General features: G+C 43.1%; 1 protein-coding gene across 1 annotated transcript in view; it reads right to left on the bottom strand.

Annotated features, from left to right (window-relative positions):
• The window catches only part of LOC120904793 (protein sickie), a 347,597-nt gene extending 328,520 nt beyond the window's left edge, over positions 1–19,077 (bottom strand). The window contains exon 1 of the mRNA XM_040315143.1: positions 18,810–19,077. The gene's annotated coding sequence lies outside the window, so the exon portion shown is untranslated. The remainder of the gene's footprint in view (positions 1–18,809) is intronic.
• Between the last annotated feature and the right edge of the window lie 3,046 nt (positions 19,078–22,123).

Here is a 22,123-nt window from a genome sequence, read left to right as displayed (position 1 = left end):
TGTGTATCTTTAACTTGCTCCCAGCACAACAAACCGGAACAAAGCAAGTCCGAAACGTCAGCGAGAAAGATACATTGTCTGAAGGTTAACTTTATCGTGTCAGCAAATGTACAACACACAACGATAGTGGAGAACATTGCATGCGGAGGAAAAGAGCTGCCCATTTGTATTTAAATCTACTTGCTTCAGCAAATCCTCTGCCCTAGCATCAAATGGAGCAGCCTTTTACGGTTAATTTTTCAATTCATTTCACGGTGACACTCACTGCCTTGGTGACAGAAAATGGATCAGTAGCTGACCAACATTTTTCTACGAAACACCCCGAGATGGAACCCGTTGACTTACGCTGTAAAAGCCGATACTTTTTCTTGACAGATTTTTTACATATACTACACCATCCCATCACTTAAGCCGGTTTTGCTTTTGGGGAGTAATCATCATCCCAAATATCCCCGAACCTTTTCCGATGGTTTGTGAGGTGTTTTCCCTCCGTTCCACATAAATGCATAATATATGTAGCTAATTTATTTATTTCCATGCTTCCCGGGCCAGTAAATTGAAGCCTAGAGGAAGTTTTCCCTCCAAACTCACGATACGGAACGATGAAATATTGGATTGAAATTTTCACTTTCCGCTCTCCCTTCCGCTCCCACGCTGTGTCAACGCAGAGGAAAAACACTGTACATCGTTCAGCAGTTTAGCTTTGCCGTTCAGGTTCCGTCGTTTTCCCTGCAAGCCCCGGTTCGTCGCTTGCGATGCGATGCACGGTATTTCGCATTTTTCACCAACCTCCCGAGATTTACCCCGTACTTGGGTTTGAACGTTTGGGGTGAAAAAAGGAAAAACATTTGCCTGTTCCCCGCACCGCACGATGCAGCTTTCCTCATCGCGTCGAGGGCAAAGGACAATGAAGGCAATTTAAATTCAATGTATAAACAAACCGTACCTCCTCAAAGAAAAAAAACACACACAAACTGCATGTATGAACGGCGAAGGAAGGGAAATTTTGAGACACATACCGTCGCCTAGATCATTCGTCTCCATTCACACAGGCTTAGGGGCTGTCACACGGCCGTCCGGGTCAACTTCAGGTGAGCTCGGATACAGACAGGCAAGCCGAAAGGATATAGAACAACCGAAAGGACGGGGCGAAAAAACATCCGTTCGTCACTTCAAACTGCAAAGCTTCAGGGCAAAAGCGAGCCAAAGGAAACCCGTCGGAACGACCGAAGAAGAACGAAAAGAAAATTTATTTTCTCGTCTTCTCGTCATCAAAGCTTTGCCTGCTTTCTGGGGCTATGTCTTCTAGGCCCCTAACAACAAAAAAACTGTACAAAATTGCAACAATATTTTCGCAATGCTGTATGCTATTTCCTCTTCCATTGCTTCAATTAAAAAAAAAAGCCAGAGTCATAAATTCACATCTGTCAAATGGAGCTTAATCTTTTCATAATCGCTGCTGGCCGCCGGGAGCGGTTTTTACGCTGGTTTTTGTCCTTGCAGTTTGAAAAGAAAACTCCACAAACATGGCCTAAGAAATTTTGCCTTTTGAGAACGGTTGCAGCAAATTGAAAATGACAGCGGAAGTGAAGGTTTTGTTAGTTATTTATGGTATTTATTTTCAATTTCCTACAGGCAAAAAATATCTCAAATATTGGGTGCACCATAAATATTTGGAAAGAATCTTACAAAACTAAACCGCTTTAAGTTGACATAATTTATTCAAGTAGCAATAACTTTTTACGATAACTTCAACGTTTAACTCGTTACCGGAAAACAAGTCATTATTTGTAGCAACTAATTCTAATGACCTTCAAAGAATTCGCCTCCATCTCGGGTAATGTGCTTTCCCATAGTAAACGATCTCACCAAAAGCCCATTAACACTATCAATCCAACAACAGAGAGAGAGAGAGGGAAGGCTCTCTCGTGGGGTTTGAGGGACATAATTTATTTTAACACTCCCCTTGCTGCACACTAACACACTGTCGAAAACATTCCACCACCAAAAAACCAACAACGAAAGGATGAAAAATCTGCCAAACACAGCAAACTCGTCCCAATCAATAGTTGTTTTTCGCTTACAATCGGAATGTCAATGCTAGTGATGGGCCTTTTCTGTCTACTTAACTCTCTACCACACTACCCCTGACAGCGTGGTTGTGTGAGTGACAAATTTACACCACCCAGAAAAACACTAAAACCCTGTTCCGGCGAGCAGCAACACAACGACCACCAAAAGATGGTTGACCCTTCCAGAGGGCGCCTCAACAGCCTCGGTGTTCGAAAGCGAGCTCCCGGTACCATCAACTTCGGGGACATGGCTATAAATTTACATCCCCTCACTACCGGGGATTTGTACTCTCGCACTGATGCCACTGGATGCTCGAGTCATTCGAGTTCACTCTGCACGGTACGGTAACTTACCGAAAGGGCAAACACAGTGTAGCAGGAGACTTCTGCTTTCCAATAGGTTAGTTTTTGAGAGTCCCAAACTCGCTCAATGCCGGCACAGGTTTGAATGTGTAGTGGAATGTGGGCGGCCAGAAGAGAGGAAAAGGCTAGAAGAACAGATCTCATCCATTTCCTTACTTCTGTTCGGAAAAGCTCTGGAACGATGTTCTTTGTAGGGATTGAAATGAAAAACCAACAGATCACGAATTCTTCGGTAGGAGAGAATGCAATTATACACTTGGTTACAGCAGTCCAATCGTTTCGAAACTGGAAACGCAATGCTGCAGATAGTAGTGCAGCAAAACGTTCATCTCAAGAATGTGCATGCGACAAACCTTGTTAACTGGAGTCCACAGAGCAGGCAAATAAGGTTCAAACAAGCACTGTTTGTTATGTTGAATGCATAGAATTAGGCGTTTTTATACACCAAGTAACCATTACAACCATATTAGCCTAAAAGTATGCAATCCATATTACAAATATTCTTTTTTACATCTCTAACACGCTAAAATAACCTCTAATACGAAGTTCTTAGTTTGCTTATGGACAAAAATGCCACCTGTGCGTCTTTCTAACAGTTCGAACTTGCCACTCCAGCAAAATACTCTATTACAATGCAGACATCGTCTCAGAGCACTGCACTGTTTATCTTTGCCTCCAGTGATCCTATTCTTGTTCCAGTTTCCTGTGCACAGAAGTTCTGACTCTATCAGCAGCAAACATGCACTTTCGCTTCGATACAGCTTATTGAAAGTAAATATGAAATTATAGTCCCCCATTAAATGCACTCAAGGGCAAAATTACCTTTCCTGCCAGTAATTGTCAATAATGCCATTTGGACAATCGGAAAGGGAAAAATCGACTCTGTTTGTATGCAGAAGCGCCCCTGTTTCTGATCTCCAGCTCTCACACAAACGGGAGTTCTTTTGCCCCACTCCCCAACATGGGAATACAAAAACCGAGATGAATCATTTTCGGATAATTAATTTACAATTTCAATTCACCGTCAGCCTTCATCAACGTCGTTTGTTGACAGAAGGCAAACCAACTGATGAGGTGATTTGTAAATTGACCCCACCATTTGGATTCAATAGGCCAGTTTCCATTTGTTTGCTATTTAATATTCTTCGGTTCAAATGCTCGGTTCGAGTTGAGGGAGCGAACGGGAGATTCCTGGCCGAGCTATCGTTCTGTCATGGGATGAATTGACCTCTCACACTCTCACACAAATCAAGCGGAGGTGGCGGTGGATAAATGATAGCTTGGGAATGACAGGATTATTATATGCGTGCGTTACAGTCCCCAGCCTCCCGGTTCCTCTTTCTAGTTCACTGTAGCTTGTTTAAATTAATACACCACCCATTAATTATTCTCACCTGTATCGTCTCCTGTGCCGAGTACTTCTGCTTGTCCGCCATTTTCAGCTTGCCCAGCATTGCGTCCCGGGCTGCGGTCGATGGTGTCGGTCGGTTCGCCAGCCTGCTAGTGGAACCTGTGCGGGATGAATGCAAAAAAAAGCGTATAAAACACGTGAATTATTTAGTGCTGTTGGTGCGTTGGAGAACAGTATTCTACACTTTGTTCTATGCCCGGAACTATTACCACCGTTCCCTAGAGCCTTCCCCGGGAAACTTGTTGTACTCTCCCAATAGAGAAAACATATTTATTTTGTTTTACTGTCCATGTGTATGTTTTTTTTCACCTTCTCCAGTTTTCTTTACCACTGCGAATGTGACGCTTTTTCCGCTCATACGTTCCTGATCAAATTGATGTGATTTACTACCGAAACCGAAACCCCGCAGGCGTCACGTGCATCTCCCGACCGAGCTCTACATAGCAACTAAGCCATCTATGATTGGATTTGGTGTGTCCAAGCACTCTGGTGCTTGTTTTTCGCTTGCCTCACCGATCCAATCCATCTAACCAATGCAGTCAATGCAGCAGAACAGTTGCGCCATAACGCCATAACCGACCATCATGTGGGATTGTGTGTGTGTGTGTGTGTGTGTGTGTGTGTGTGTGTGTGTGTGTGTGTGTGTGTGTGTGTGTGTGTGTGTGTGTGTGTGTGTGTGTGTGTGTGTGTGTGTGTGTGTGTGTGTGTGTGTGTGTGTGTGTGTGTGTGTGTTTTTTTTTGCAATAGAAAAAGAGGGAGCCGCACTTGATGCAAAAACATTGATGTTTGATTGAGTTTGTGTTGTGATAGGAGTGTCATTTTTGTGTCCCTTGTGGAATTGAGGAACGGTGGATAAAAGAAGCATCATGGTTATGATAAACGAGTCATCAAAATATATACACACACAAGCAAATAGTATGGAGAACGAAAAAAAACATCAAACTGGACTCAACCCTCGACAATGAGCGCGTGTGACTCGATTAAAACATATTTTACATACAAGTATCACTCGCTTTACTATTCACTCTACTAAGAAAGCTAATGATGAAATGGCGTGACCATGAAAACCTCCCTAAAAGGGGTCCAAAAACGCACTGCTGGTACTTCCCTTACCCAAACTAGTGGATAAATTATGCAATCCATCGTTTGTCATTGAAACGTTATTAGAAACGATGCAACGCTGCAAGGGTCGAATCTTCCGAAACAAGCGCAAAGCACACGTCATCACCAGCCGGTGGTGGTTGCTCATCAATTATGAGTGTGTATGTCACAGGGATGCAATGATCGTTTGTATTGGTACATTTTCGGACAGAAAAGAACAGAAAATGGACATCCCTTTTGGACATCATAATTTTTTTTGTCTCACTGGACACAAACCGAAAGCCAAAAGAGTTCCAACCACCTCGATACAGCAATGAATCGAACCAATGAAATGGATAGCCATTAAGGACGTGTCATACATTGGTCCCTCCACTTCTATTCGCTGCAATGGGTAAAAATGCAAAACCCCAAATCCATCACAAGCTTTTACCGACACAGCTGTTTCTGTCTTCCAAGAAAGCCTTCCAGATCCAAAAAAATCCAACGAAACAGATCGATTTGTCTCTCCTAGTGGTGGGAGCTCGGAATCGAACCTACCCGATTCCAATTCCATGTTCGGAATCAATTCCGGAGCTGATTCCAGAGTTGAGTCCAGAGCCTACTCCGGAGTTGTATCCAGAATTTATTCCGGAATTAGAACAGGTTACGTAATTAGAATCGACTCCGGAATCGGAGCCGACTTAGGAAAATGAAAGTTGTTCATGTAACAGAGCCAGAATTGACTCCAGAATTGTAATTAGCTCCGGAATCCGAATCAGTTCTTAAATTGCAATAAGAAGTTTCAGGAGTGAAATTAGTCTAGGAATCTCCATGAGAATGAATCGTTTACAAACAAATTTTGATTCTTTGCTGCAATCAGTATGTATCATCATTGGATCCAAACGTCCTTTCTCAAGGAGATGCCAAAACCGACTCCGATTTCGGAGCCAATTCTGATTCTAGAGCCAATTCTGATTCGAGAGCCAATTTCGATTCCAGAACCAATTTTGATTCCGGAGTCAAATCCGGAGCTGATTCCGATTCCAGAGCCGAATTCAAGGACTAATTCCGGAAACTGATTCTGAACCTACTATCCGGAATCGCTTCCAAGGAAAACTTCATTTTTCCCATCACTAGTCTCTACATCTGCAGTTTGGTTTTTGCAATGCAAAGCCCATACCGTCAACGGTCAGCTTGGTTTCAATTTAATGCTGACCTCAACACTTAGATCCTACCCTCCTTGGGGTGGCATCGTCATTGCGACATACCAAAGACACATCTCGCACACTGCAAACCACATGAAGCCAATCAAAAGCCAGACACATATCGAGGATGCTCAAGGGAACGAGAGAAGACCTCAGGAAGGGGAGAAAACTGCGTACAGCGAAGGACGTAAATGGTTCGATATTTATTTAACTAATCAAACGCTCGATAAAACCTCAACACCGCACCTTGGTACCGCAGGGAACGGTTCAGTTGACGCCAGTCGAGATGTGAGCAGGACTTTTGTGTGATATGCGGCTCCAAATTCCTCCCCATTACCCGATCCAAACCCACCGGCTTATGAAAATCAAATCAAATACTCTAACGAAATGGAGCAAACTTTTGTGCCACACTTACACGAGCGCGCTCCTGCATCCTGGGCGTGATCGTTGGCGTTTGGTTGGAGTTGTTTGCTGATGGTCCTCACATACCACTGCACTGGCATGAAGAATCTGTACCAGAAGGTGTGAAAATTTCAAGCATCCTTTCACCTATTTGCCTTTCGATTCGCTCGGTGGGCTCTCATTCTCTGGGCCTGGGGTTGCTGGGGTTCCATGCGTCATGCATTAGCAAACATTCCAATATCATCCTCCTCCTCATCCATTGCGTCCTAAACGATTCCTCCCCAAACAGAACCAACAACAAACCGCACCAAGCATTACATTTACGAATCCAACAACTCCGAACAACAGCACAGCCCACATAATCATCAGCAGCAGCACCGTAAAGGGCAACCGGCAGAAAACCGGCATTGAGATCTCATCATCATAATGGTCCATCAGCTCTCCTTCCTGGCCCTTTCCCTTTCAGGGCTTGGAATATTGCCAAATGTCGATTGTGCGCGAGGATGAGTCAATATTTGTTCGATTCTCGATTCTCGGGACAGGGAGGCTCGTTCAAATAGCTCGTAAACATATCACTGACATTGAGAGGCCGGAACATCATCATCATCAACACACACAGACACTCATTGGACCCTCTGTATTATTTCGGTGCTCCAAGTTTTCATTCCTCATTTGAGGGAGGTTTGCCCGCAGACACACATCCCCAACACATCACATTACCTTTCGGGAATGTAAGAATTGTTAGCAAAATATTGGAGAAACTTCATCCACGCGCAATCGAACCAAACAGCAAAGCTTGCCGGGGAAGTTGTGCTGAGAGCAATAGAATTAATTAAATTGCGAAAAATTGACTATTCCCCCAGGGGAGAACTCCCAACGGGAACTCTACAGAAATTGGGGAACTTCCTGCTGAAATCGCTTCCCGTTTGACGATTGATTCCCAGCCAGATGTGGTATTCAATGCCCAAAAAGTGATAAAAACATGAAGCTTCATGAACATAAGGCCTTTTTTCTGAGTTTTTTTGATCATGGTTAGGATTCCGCTAAACCGATAACAAATCCAAACGGCCATGCGGCAGCATTTAGCACAACTTCCCAAACAACGGTAAACGACCTAAACCGTACCATTTTGGAGCTCCGGGAATACATTAACGTGGAGTAAAGTGCTTCTTCTCCCACCCCAAAAAAAACCCAAGTGCTACCGCATTATCCTACAGTGGGGTTGATGCGTTGTGAGTTGTTTAGCTTTATTTCTTAAATACATTTGCCACGAAATTCAATTTACCTCCGCGCCCATTCCGCTAGAGCACGCGCGCATACAAACAGAGCATCATATCCGATAATGGGCAAACTTTAAAATGCTTCCTAGAGAAAACGGCAGCTTCTAGCTGTGAACGCCTGCATACCCGAATTGGTGCAGACAGCAAACCAATTTGCTATCGATTTTCGATTCAAAAAGCCACGACCGAAAGCGAGAAACAACGACACCCGGCCGCACTCTGCTTGCAAAACCAGCGTCGGAAATTTCGTGGATTGGTGCTGCCAAACAATGCTAACCTCTTGCCAAACACGGCTTTCAATGGATCCTTCTTCCATGCTGACATGAACCGTGACTGTGCCTTCAATCCCGGGCCTCCCACAAACATTCCACAGCCGTTTAATTTCACCATCGCGCGGCAGTGACAGAAACAAGATGATCCGACCGATCCAACCTCCCAATCGTTCCCCCAAAAATGCTGGCGTTATATTGAACCATTAAAAATTTTCATCTCAATTTAAACCTTAAAGAAATCTACCCCAAAATTCCAACATTGATCCAGGCAGGCAGCACGAGTCACGCTTCGATGCTAACCATCATCATCGTCAGCGGGCCCGTTGGGAAGTGAAAGCGTTGCCTATTGGCAGGCGCAAAACCTCCAACACTTTAAAGCCTGTACGCAGTGTTCGGTGGTTCGGTGACACGGAGACGCGCCATGCTTATCGTTTGTAGATGATCTTAATGGTCATTGAAGCACAACGAGCTCCAACCATCCCAAACATCCGAAACACGCACCATCGTCCGTACCATTTGCCTGGTGTGGCGTGAAGTTCGAGCAACTGGAAACTGTTTCTAGGCTCCAATGGTCCCATTCCGGCTGACTTTTCATTTGAGTGATACTTCCTAAATTATTGTTAATTAAGAGGCCTCTCACTGGATGGTGTCGGGCTCCACGCCACTGACGGTGTCGAAAGGCGGAAAATTACTACTGCCATCCTGAATGCCGCCTCCATCCACCCGTTTGACACTGTCCTAAAAATGGTGGAAATCGTGAAAGATTTATTGTATTAAAGTGCGACAAACGCCGTCGCGTTCTCTTGCTCGGTTGCTTTACCCGCGATTCCTTTTTCTCTTTTTTTGGTCCACAGTGTAATGAACTTGACGTTACGGTTTTTATGCTAACGGATCGAGATGACGTTAGCCCTACGGGTTTTTGACATAGGTACCTGGGCTACATCGTACGTTCGAGGAAAATGGCATCGTACGTCTACGTATGTTAGTAGTTAAAATAAAAGCTCTAAAGATTCAATTGAAAGAACAAATATGAAACACGTTGCACGTTCCCAGCAATGCACGGTACCAATGAACTCGACCAAACTCATCATCTCGTCCGAACCGACTGCCAGTCTTAACCGCTTCCCCCACTCAGGCGTTTCATCTACGAGCTCTTTCAAACCGCCACCCTGCCAATAACGCAATGTCCTTGGGCAAACTACGTTAAAAGGAAGCAAACGAGCGGATATGCATGGCTGAATGGAACCGGCTGAAAGCGCACCCATTCACCCGTTTTGCATCGACCCATGCTATGGACGCGGGCTACGGTGCGCGATCAAAACTGCAACATGTTAACATGCCGGCCGGAATCGACTGCTGCACACAGTGAAATGTTAGTGGAGTAAATTTATGAACGAAAAACTGGTCAAAACTTGTTGGCAATAATGTGTGAAGAATTTGTTCTCGTGTTCTGAGTCTTACGAGCGCCTAAATGTATGCAAATCTGGTTTTTGTTTTTTTAGAATTAATTGCCTTCATTTCAGAAATAACAAAAATCTGCATTGCATACATTTTGGCTCCTAAAACTCAAGAACTGTTCGAGACGCAAGGAAACAGATTGTGTTTTAAAAAGTTTAGTGGCAAACAAGGAGAGTAAGGCCAAAAGTACACATTTTTTCCTTGTTAATACAGTAAAGTCTTCACGTTCATGGTAATTAAGCATATTAATTCCTTTAATAAAGCAAATTTTTAATTGATTTGATAAATTTAACAAAAAAACATGATCACTTTATATGATTTGATCATAAGAATGGAACATTTATTAAAAATTTTATATAACATTTGTTATAAAATTGAAAATTCATAAACGACTCTTCCAGACCGTCTCTTCTGAATAAAAAAAAAGATGAATCAAACATAACTTACACTGAAACATAAAAAAGCAGACATCAAAACTTCAAATGGAAACGACACTAAATAGCACCAAAACAGAGTATTCTCCTACATTTCCAAAAAACACTAAATAACTTTTAATTAATTAAACATTTCGCTGCTTCAAAAAGCACCATTACCGATGTCTAATTTGACTGCAACACAAAACATTCCACTTTGCCCATTGCAAGATGCTATCTCCAATAATTACTCTGCAGCGATTTGCCCCTTCCGTAACCGACGATTCGCGCGCGCGAGTTGACCACCAACGGTGCTTCCATTAGCCCACCGTTAGCCGAAAGCTGAACCCACTCACCCGGGCTGTGCTCTCGGTACGTCAGCGCTGAAAACGCTCCAATAAATTCTAGTTTAATATTTATGAAAACAGTGCGATAAGGTAAAAGCAAATATACATAATTTTCCGGTCCTTTGTCCTATCTTTCGCAGCGGCGGCATTCAGCAGTCCAGAATATCCATTGACCTGGCGTGCCAGCATGCCAGCTGACCGAGCTGTGCTTACATCGGACCCTTCTGGCGCTCTCGGCAACAAGCGACTTTTGCAGCGAAAACGGTCGGATACATTTTATTGCAAATATTCAAATTCACTTCAAAGCAGTCCATCCGGTTGGCTCGCGCAAGAGGATACCCCCAAGTTCCGGTTGCACGACAACAACCGCCCGAAAGGAAGTACATTTTATTCCTGTAATACGTAGCTCGTTCGTCGTAAGGACAAACAGGACAGAGTCGTCCAAAGACAAATGTTGCAAAAATTAGCCACCAACAAGCACAGGACAGGGTGTAATGTGTCGTTCCGTTTCTTGAAACTGCTAGTTGTATATTGTATGTGTTCCCTTCCAAAAGCTAAGCTGGGGCCTGGATTTCCGCCAGAAGAAACTGCTCCCCAGTGGCGACCCACCCAGATGCTTGGTGAGCGCGGTTGCTGTCGAATAAAATTCACTTTCAACTTTATCACTACCAAACATGCACCGGCTGTTGTTGATTTGCCGCCACACAACACATTTGTCCCAGCCCTCAGGAAGCAGCAGCAGCAGTGTTTTGTGGCGGGCATTTTTTTATTGTCTTGCCCGACGTCTTGCCTGACAGGAAACTTAGGAAGCAGGAAAAAAGCGAATAAACATAAACTTTAAAAGCTGCCCCTTCGGAACCAATAACCTTTAGATTTTCGGCAACCAAGAACGGGGAGGTGTCGGGCCTCGCAACGACCACTTTCTTGGACGTGAGAGCATTTCTCATAAAAACCCCCGAAGTACTATTGAAGTGAAAAACTCTGGGTGCAAAATATTTGCTTCGCCCTTTTATTAGTAGCGTAGGGAAGCTGCCCATTCCATCGGTTGCAATTGCTTTCTTCTCCCTTCATGTCCAGCATCATATCGTTCCAGCAGAGCGCCATCTTTCAAATGGCTGGCAGAGGGGTGGAAATGGATTGCATTTTCTGCCGCCTCTTCGAGACGAAACTACGCACGGACACGGGCGGTACTTTAGGCTGCTGTCCCCTTCGTGGGCATCGCCATGAAATGCCTACACTGTACGCGAGCAAAAATGGTCTTATCCGGCCGACCGAATGGCATTGTTTCTTTATCAAAACCTTGCCACTCGCTGTGCCGTGGAGCTCTGCACGGCTGTCGAACTACTGCTTCGTTGGTGGTAAGTTTTCCAAGCGACGTCTTAAAGCTACACTCCCCAGCAAAAAGGGGGGGAACAGAAGCTTCTACTAGACGTTGCCTGTTTTGCGCTACCGCTTTTGAGGGTCAGAAAAATAGGGGAGGCTTCAATTTGGCTTAGATTTGGAATTGAAAATCGATACTGATTTGCATAACGAGAAGGCTCTGCCCGTGTTCCCGTTGTGAGGTGAATATACGAATCATTGTTGAGGCGCTCGAGGTAAGGTTCGTCTCCCAAAGGAGACTTTTATTTGCATCTTAGCAAAGGGGGCTGCAAGTTGTTTTGGGTATAAAGTAGGCCTGCTTGCGTATAGCGAACATCACTCCGAATGGTACGACAGTATTGGCAAAAGCCATGTTTGCAAAAGCAAAACACAGCAAAAAACATGTATCGAACGTGTTTTTACTAATTCAAACAGTATTTATAATCGGAAAAGTTTTGTTTTGTTACATTTTAAGTTACGTTAGCTTACTAACGTTAGGTTACGCCCAGGTTAAGCTGGAGACGCTGGCAATCGGCCTTCATCGAGGTTTAGTTATCATCAACAACATAATTTGTGAAATGAAATGAATACATTTCCAAGACATGATTTTATTTCTAAATTATCTCTCTTGTTAACATATTTAATGAATTAGCAGTAATTTATTTTCAAGGGCGCATTTTCTATCGTTTCATCACTAAACTTATCTAATAGAAAATAGACTGAGGATAACTGGAGAACGAATTTATCTGCAACGCTCACACTATAAATAACAAAAATAATACCGAGTGGAAATGGCAAGAAATATATACATGTTTACTGTCGCCAAACTTCCTCTCTCATGGACCATGGATGTCGCGACAGTTTGAAAACTTTTGCCTCATACCCTTGCAAGAAGATACGTTGATTGAATCATTCGTCATTGTGTAATTTATACAGCTGGTTTTAGCATAAAAGCTAGTGTTAGTGGTTCAACATAGTATAAGTAAGGATATAAAAGGTTCAAAATGCATTTTTTTCTGTTAAAAAAAAGTCTTTTTGTCTTTTTACTCTATTGGTACTTTCAGAAAATCCGCCTGACAGTATGCAATTCATCCGCTATCTAATAGTAACGCAGATAATTATAGGTGCATTTAAAAACTTGTTCATTGTTTCATTGCTTTTATAAAAGATAATAAATATCAAATCATCTTCTAACTTTCATTAAATACGGGTAAATTAACAACAAACACGAAACACTCTACATTAAAACGAAATGTAGTGCATACTTTCAGGCGTTCAGGTTTTACATCATTAACAAAATCTACCGCTTTGTTGTCGTACAGAAGGGTCACCAAATCACAGGTTCTGCACCATTGATTACCTAAAAACTGATACTCGCACAAGTACTCCTCTTTTGTTATATGTCTTTTGTATATCTGTCTTCCCCATGTGTCTTTTAATTACCCCATATCAAAGAAACATTCCAACAGTATATTGTTTTCAAGAAACAGTTGAGCCTTCGTTGTAGATTATCATTATTATTATTACAATCGTTACACAACACCTTTGTTCTTTCTTCTACAATATCCGCCCTATGTTTACTTAGCACTTGTAGATAAATTTAAGACCATCCTACCTTCCGTTCCAACGCATTTCCTTGTCTTTGAACAGGAAAGAAACAGTAAATAATATAATAATAAGACCATCTGCTACCAGCCACCAATGAGGCTGCTGTAAGTGGCACACCTTCTGCTGCACCATTTTTCCCCGACTAAACATCTATCCCTCATCATGCAATCCTAAGAAGCACACTTTTTTCATCTCTTTCTCTCGTCTGTGCTCAAATTTCCCTGCTATAGTTTGTGGTAATTAAATCAACCGACGCTTCGAACGCTGCGCTACACCCTTCCAAGAAAAGAAATCCACAACAAAACATCCGTTTTCCGACACTCTTAACTTTTTGCAAAAACGGGAGCACACACACCCACCCGCCCATAATCCACTTCTGCTCGTGTGGGCGTTTTGTGTTCAACCTTCTTCGTTTCGCATTAACACCCCGCGGGCTGCCAAGGGTGAAGTGCGCTCGGTTCCGGAACCTTCGCACGCAACCGAAACGCTGCTGGTGTGGATGTTATGTTACATTTACATGCAATTAGGACATAATTTCCTATGACATATGGGCGTTTGATTGGCAGCCGAAAGCACCTTCCGGCATCCTGATCGGATCGCGGGCACGGGTGAGAGTGATACAAGCGTGCCAAAAGACGGTCAATGCTTAAGGATGAGGTGATCAAATGAGAGCGTAATAATGGTACAAACTACTCGCACTAACCTGGTTAAGACTGGTTAATTTGGGCTTCGAGGACATAGTTCTATGAATTTCTGAGATAATTTTGAGGTTTGTCACTCAGATTGCATACTTTATACTTTGCAATGCAAATAAGCGCCTAAAAGAATGCAACTCGCCATACAAAACGATCCTAATTTTGATATTTGTATAGTTTGACATCTATTCAAGCTTTCTAGATGCTTTTCTTTCAGCATCGAAGAAACTAACACGTCTAGCGTCCCTATCGTCCCCAACACAAGCATTCATTTCCGTTGCGTTGCCCTCTCTTACCGAAGAAAAGACATAATTCATTTTCATCGTGCCTTATCTGTACACCGCTCCACCACGATTGGCCGTACAGAGAGAAGGAATTGGCAACAAAACCAGCCCTTGAAAAGGATACATGACAAATGAAAGCACACACAAAAAACGCAGACACGACGCTACATGGAACGGAACCGTATTGTTTACGGGTTACTTCCGGCCTGTACCAGCTTTAGCACCACCAGATTCAGGTCCAAGCAAGGTCATAAAGCTGGCACTGGTTAAAGCCTACATCTTGCTCCTGTACTGTGCCGTTGTTTGAAGCCAACCCAAACAAGGGGAACCAACCATTCCAAAAGAAAAAAGAAGAAAAAAACGTCTCTCAAGCTCTAAGGACACACGTGCCAGGAACGTGTTAACGGTTTGATTTACGATTGCAGGTTGAGCTGCTTTATTGGCCCCCGAGTGGAAAGGGGATCGGGCCGGCGAAACTCGTTTCCGCTCGGTGTACAAGAGGTACAAAGATTTGGGAAACAGTGAAGCGACCTCAAATCTTCCCAAACGTCCCAAACTTGAGACATAAAATCGGAGGAAAAGGTTCTAGTGCCCTGCTGGCCTGCCGAAATAGTTCCCGAAAGCTTCTCATCAACAGCGGGAAAGTAGACGTCACATTGTTATTGTAAAAAGTAGGGTTGCGTACTTATTGCGGACGGGTATCCCCCGTGTTTACGAGCATGACCCGATGGCCACGTCGCAAGTATGGCAAGACATTAACAAAGTACGTGAGTGTCAACGGAATAACCTTAGGATAAGCTGCAGACACAGGGCTTTATCCTTTTTCGTTGGTTCGTGGTGATTGGCGAAGGTCGAATTCTTACTACGAAAACAACCTGTACTCGGGCATGTTCTTGCTTTATATTTTTGTGGGTTTTTTTCTCTATCCATGACATGATACGGTGTATAAAGTTAATTTAAGACTATACCTTTACGCACCGGTCACGTTTTTAATTCACAACAAAAAGGGGGCTCACCAACAATCCACTAAAAAATTTGTTTTTTTTCCCAAAAAACCTGGTACTAGTTCTTCTAGCGTAGCTGCGCAAATTATGACATTTTGTGCTGTGTCTGACTGGCCTTCATAAATTGGGCACTAAACGAGCACCGGTCATTAAACTTTTGCATCCTCGGGAGTGCTCACACTGCAGCAAGAAGGACTGAAGAGCTATAAAAATGTGTAAGTAAAAGATTCCAGCAGCAGTAACAGCAACAGCGTCTTGGCATAAAAATACGAAAGATATGTTTGTACTTTTTATTGTGCTCATGGCGAAAAAAGGTACAATTACTTATCTTCTTGATTGTTTCGAGGCACACTAATTGTGTGTAAGTGCGTCTTTCAAGAAAGGTCGTCCAAAATTGTCTTGCTGACATGGTAAGACAGTTATTGAGGCAAAGCTTTATCTTCATCAATAACAAATAAAGACGAACAAATGCACAACATTTATATCATTTACATGCTTTAGATCACTGTCCAAATAAACTACAATGTAGAAATCCATCGGTTTATTTCATTAATAACAATGTGTATTGTTACAATAGGCACAAGATACAATGGCTCCGTTCAAAATGTTATAAAACTCACAAACACCTTTTTGAAACAGCAAAACACTACATAACATCCCATTAAAGAATACCAATCCGTTGTCAACAAGGACATTTTACTTATTGCCTTAGTTGTCTAAGCTATTGTTACGCGAATTGCATACTTGTAGGCTGTTTGTACACACAGTCGACTCACAAGGTATGCAATTCGCATTTCAAAAAGACTTTTATACTATTTTTGCTTTAAAAACGCGTTGCTTTATCCCTTTCTAGCATCATCTGTAACCAAAAACTACGCATCACGAGAGCAGGGGGTTTTCTATTTTTTATTTATCAACTAACTGCTAGTTCATTTGGCCTTATCGAGCCCTTTCCCTCCCCAGGGGACTATTAGGAACCATCTACAATGTCTAGGGGTGGTGAAATTTGATTGTCTGGACGCTGCTCATCGATCGATTGAGAGCAAACGAAAATGCATGCGAAAAATCACAAGACGCACGAATTGAGTTTTCCTAATATTGTAGCAGTTCTTCCCCCCTCGATATGAACTTACAAATAAACTGCTACCTTATTTCGCCCAAAACAAACATTCACTTTTGAACAATGCTAGAGCTACAGCGGAAGAGCGAAAAAAAGCGTACGACACGCACTAACTAGTATCTACGCCTCGTGCTATACCGGATGCTAAAAGTCGGATGCTGACTTGTTTCCTTCAACGCGTTTCAAAGGTTGCAAGCAATTGCAAGAACATCTCCTCCACCGCCTCAGAGCTCATCAGACAACACAGTCACGTTCGATGCCATACTTACTGGTCGTGGGACGCGAAACCGGCCCCTGTGTCTTCCAAGCGCCATTTTAGCTTCGTGGGTGTTTTTTTCTTTCTTTCCTCACAACCGCGCGTTCTCGCTTTTCATCACTTTTATTGACATTCATCAAGACTTGACTCACCAATGCCGGCAAAACCTTCCCGTCCCAACCGGAAGGGAGCACAGCAAATGGGAGTTAAAAGGAACAGTTCTCGTTACGGGTTCTACCTTTACCTTCGGTTTTTTTTTTTGTGTGTTAGCAGACATTTGGTTTCTATTTCAAATGCACAGAAGAAGAAAAAATAAGCTTCTCCATTACGGAATGGAATAAAACAAAAACTCATCAGTCTAAGCTCCAGAGATGTCTTTTGCTGAGCAAACATAGAAAATATTGTAATGCTATTCCGCTTATGAGCTTCCGGAGCTTCCGTTCTGTGGCGCGTTCTCGATCAAATATTGATGACATGCAAATCATGAGCGTCCAGTGTCGTCAGCTTCCCTCACTTCTTATGCTCCAGAATAAACATTCCGATGATGCACAACTACTGCTCGCTGCACGGTTGGCAAGCCAATCAAAAGTGAGGATCTCTGTCCCATCGTCGCTCGGTCAAGTCGTTGCAGTCTAAAATTGGATACAACACTTTATGCGAACAGCTGGAACTACTATTTGACATAGCCATAGCACAATCAGCTGTAATTTTCATGCTAATAAACTCACTATGGTCGAACAAATCAAGTGCATTCCGATTGATGGCAAGGCACAACACAATGAACCATCAGCAAATCTGCATAACAGTCTGTATATAATCCATCAAGCACGGATGCAAATTATGCCTCATTTCCATAACTATTGTATTGTGAGTCAAACCGGGATTTAATGATGGTCCTACGTGGTCCTTGCCTACGTCCACCAAGAACGTTATATTAAATTTAATATTTCCAATTGCCGCATCGTGAAGCCAGCTCTTTCACCACACGACACACTACATCCCGCCCTTTCTTTTGATCCATTTTAAATATGCTCATTTTGTTTATGGACTAACGAACCGGCAAAAAAAGAACAGTACTGTACAGGATTCTCAAACAGTCCGTAGACTCGCCCACATTTCATTAATTATCATAATTGGCCTGAATAAGCTGGCCTACCGTCAGCCATCGCCATCGTGTTTTATCCTTTGCCAGGACACAATAATCCTGCCACGCTTCTTCTCAGGAGCCGCCGTATCTGCACCAGTCTGCAGCAGCGTTCGTTGTCGCTCTATTTCTTTTTATTTCATTGCAATTTATTTGTCGTTCATGCTGCAGTGGAGACTACCTTTGGGTTTTTTTTCCTTTTTTTCTGTACAAATTTTCTAGCCTTTGCACCTTGGTTACCAGAGCAGAAAGGGAAACAGACATGGAAAGGAAGATTTTTTGCACAACAATTAAAACAAACTTTACACTGTCCAAACAACTTGCTCTCCCACTGGCATGCAAAACAGGAGCAGGCCCAAAAGACGGTGAAATAAGTGAAAGAAATAGCACCTCCCGGCAAGGATTCGCTTCGCCTGTTCGTAGTTATTCTGGTCAGTAAAAACAAATCCCTACTGTACCGCTCAGCTAAGCCTGCCCCGAGAAACAAAAGAGAACGAGAGTTGTGTTTTCGTGGTGCCGTGACCAGGATACTTACCGTTAAATTTGTTTCTTCATTATCCCACGGTGCATAATCCAACCGCCGGGGTAGGATCAGCATATACACACACACACTCTTTTGCTTTTGGTTGTACACTTTTCACGCCGTAAAACGCTGAAACACGATACGCGATAAAACACGCAAAAAGCGACAAAACTTTAAACACACCACACCTTTCTTCCTTTTGTTGCGCAGCGCTAGCTTCACTCTTTGCCTTTTACCGGAGGCGCCGGTTGGAAGATGTTGGGCCAAATTTTGCACAAATAACGGCTGCACTTTTATTACGCCGACAAACCACCCCCCGACAAAACTGCGCCTTGAGAACACAGGTTCACTATCACACTGACACGATACGCGATACGCGAGACATTTTCAGGGCGAATGGTTGGCTTTTGCTCGGGATGGAGAAAGACACGTTTGCAAACAAGCGTTTGCACCGAACACACTTTACAGTGACACACTCACAAACACACAAACACACATTCATGGAAAAGATACCTCACAGCTTTCCCCTTCCTATCACCGAACTGCTGTAAACATGAACACACACGCGATGATCACAGTAACGTACACCCTTACAAGAAAAGCCGCTGAATCTGAAGTTGTAAGAGATAGAGGAAATTCGGTGAGAATTGAAAAGAAGCTGCCCCTGCCCGGAGCTTAGCACGGAAGCCTTAAAACAAACGAACACAAACGCGAGACACAAACGCGGAACGAGCAGGATTAAACTTTACACTTTCGAAAAGAAAGCAGAACAAAAAATGGAGACAATCTCTACAAGGGGGAGCAAAGACACTCCACCGTGGAGTGTAGCTCCATCTGGCGGTTAGTATTGGAAGCCAGCGCCGCGTAAACTCCCGTTCACACACTTCGGTTGCTTGCTTCAAGGCCCCTTGCAGCATCAATATATTACATTCAAAGTGTAGAATGCAAGATTGTAATAATTTTTCACTTTTCACTTTTGCACGTTGCTCGGGATTTTTCACTTTCACTTTTAAATTCTTATTTTTCTTCTTAAAGAGGCATTTTTTGGCTTCCCATTCCCTGCTAGGTTTTTTTTTTGCTTTCTATATCACACTTTGACTTTTTCCATGAGCGAAAGGGAACGATGGAGCAATGGTGTTTGGGATGATGATGATGTGTGGCCATTTATTATATTTATTGCACTGAAAACATTCCACCACTCTCTCACACACACACACACAAACACCTACTGATAGGCAGCGCACAGTTAAGCAAGATGAAATGTATTTTGCCTGCCACAGTGTGACTAATAGAATATTCTCTTTCCGCCCACCAAAGCTTCACAACCAACTTGCCAGCAAGATAGCTGCAATCTATTTCTTTAACAGCCAACGAAGACGCCTTCGATAGTAAGCCTTCATCGGTTTTGCTCCCTGGAGGGGCACACACACACAAGCGCTGCCGTTTATTCCACGCTGATCCCTTTTATTGCCTTCAGTGGTAAAATTTATATCATTCTTTTGCGATGTCTTCCGGGTGCAATCCTGACCGGGTCCGTTGGTGCAGTGTTTGGAGCTGGTATTCCGTTTCGTATTCACCTTCCACACGAACTGTGTGTGTATCTGCAATAAAGGAAATACAAAAAGAACAGAAGAGAGAGTTTCGAAATCAATGAGTGCACAAAAATCCTTCCAAATTAAAGTGATCAATTTGCTGGCGCGGCTTGGGAAATGGAAAGAAATGGATGAAAAATAGCAACTGTCAGCAAAGAAGTGTGGAGAAGCTTGCATGAGCTAAAGCGTGGAATGAATCGTTGCAACAAGTCTATGCAGTGTACACATTCTTGTTCACTTTCTGGGATGGATTTTGGAGTCTTTGGAGCCACAAAATGAGAGTGATTGTATTGCATTGGAGTTCAAATTCAAGCGGTAAATTGCTTCAACTTGTATTCCAACTTTTGTGACTTCCAGTTTAGCGGTTAAAGCGATCCAACCAATCCTAACTGAGCTACCATCTTCAAGAAAGACCAAACATATAGGACACTGTGGCCGTACTTTCCTTCCTTCTTCACCAATCCAATCAAAACGGATGTAACATTTTCCAAACCTCCTACCCGAGCAGGTTCGTGCTAATTTGACAATAAATATAACCTCCGATCGACATTCACCGCGTTGTGCGGATACCAATTAAGCATCAACAGCAATACCACACACCAACGGACGTGCCGGCGGCTGCCGGCTTTCATTCAACCAAAAGCGCTAAAGGTCTAAAGGTCTTCTTCTCCTTCACGTCCTGTATCGAGCAGCTACCCAGGCAGCGGGAAGAGAGCGTCTTATCACAGTGCAATACTTATATATCACTCCTACCTTCATTTACCTTTAATTAAGACATAAATTTACGCTCATTGCAATGCCCGTGCGGTTGACCGGCAATTGTTGTTGTCCGTACTGCACGTCCTTAAGGCGCGATGGGAAGTTTGATGCGCCATTGGGTCGATGGAGTAAAGATGCAGATGGAACTGTGCATTCCGTTGCGGATTATTATTATTTCCAACTTTAATGTTCAATATTTTAGATGTACGAGCAGGGTGGTGGAAGAATTTTGAGCGATATACTTATATTGCATACTTTTAGGCGTTTAATACAACAAATTCTACGATGTTCTCCACAAAACCGCCGCAAAGTATGCAATTTACAATACAAATTCGCCTAGATTTAGATATTCCTAATTAAAATCATTTAAGCCGGTCTCGTAGTACAGTCGTCAACTCGTACGACTTAACAACATGCCCGTCATGGGTTCGATCCCCAAACCGACCGTGCCGCCATACGTAGGACTGACTATCCTGCTATGGGGGGGAATCAATTAGTCACTGAAAGCCAAGCCCACAAGTGGGTACAGGCAGGCCTTGACCGACATCGGTTGTTGAGCCAAAGAAGAAGAAGAAGAATTAAAATCATTCTTTTTAAGATTCTTCAAATGTCGAACTGTAATTAAAAAAGTAAAATAGAGCTCATTCATGTTTTTTTTCGTGCACAAAACCAGCTGACACTCCAAATCACCATCTCAAGCACCATCGTTAACAAGATTGTGTTTTAATCAATTGCAAATGTACTCCAGAAGCTCCAACGTCTTCAAGTTGTCAAGGATAGCTCGTGTATAAAGGGTTTTATCACAAAAACCTCCTTCCAGTAACTCTCGACCCAAGAGCAAACACACGCAACCAAACACTTCTTTTAATTTGTCTCTCACCTTACAGAGCATGTCGTGTCGCTGGCGGAATGTTTTGCCCACTAACAGGACCTTCCAAATGTGTAGACACTGCCTCGATCGTACTAAGGTGTGACATCCCTTCCCACCCTCGGTTTGGCGTCCATTCAGTCACATTCGGTCACAATTTATTTCCGATGAACAAACGAGGTTAGATGAAAGCAATTTATCAACGACACTGTGACTCTCCCTCGCCGTGCGGCCACAGTGCAAAACCATTCTTTTCCATCCCGTGGCCTTTATGTGGCGACTAGAATGGCGTAAGGTGAGCGAGAGAGAGAAAGAGAAAGCCATTCGTTCTCATTGTTGATTCATTTTCATTAAATTCTTTTACACTTCTGCACCCGCTTAGGGGAGTGAAAGATTTCATGCTTTCCCCGTGCTTTGCGCAATCCTGCAAAACGACCTACAAATCAGCTACAAGAGGGAAACAGAAACCTACTAGGCCCTACATTTGCTGCTTTTCTGCTTCACTTGTATGTATGCAAAATGTAAACTTTTCTTTCTAATTACATTATTTCGATTCACTCATTGTAAACATAATTACGATCGTTTGTTATGCTACCCCTCCCCAAACG

This window comes from Anopheles arabiensis, chromosome 3 (assembly GCF_016920715.1).
Source record: "Anopheles arabiensis isolate DONGOLA chromosome 3, AaraD3, whole genome shotgun sequence".
NCBI lineage: Eukaryota > Metazoa > Arthropoda > Insecta > Diptera > Culicidae > Anopheles > Anopheles arabiensis.
The sequence above is the reverse complement of the archived record's forward strand: the minus strand, read 5'-3'. Positions and strand labels throughout refer to the sequence as shown.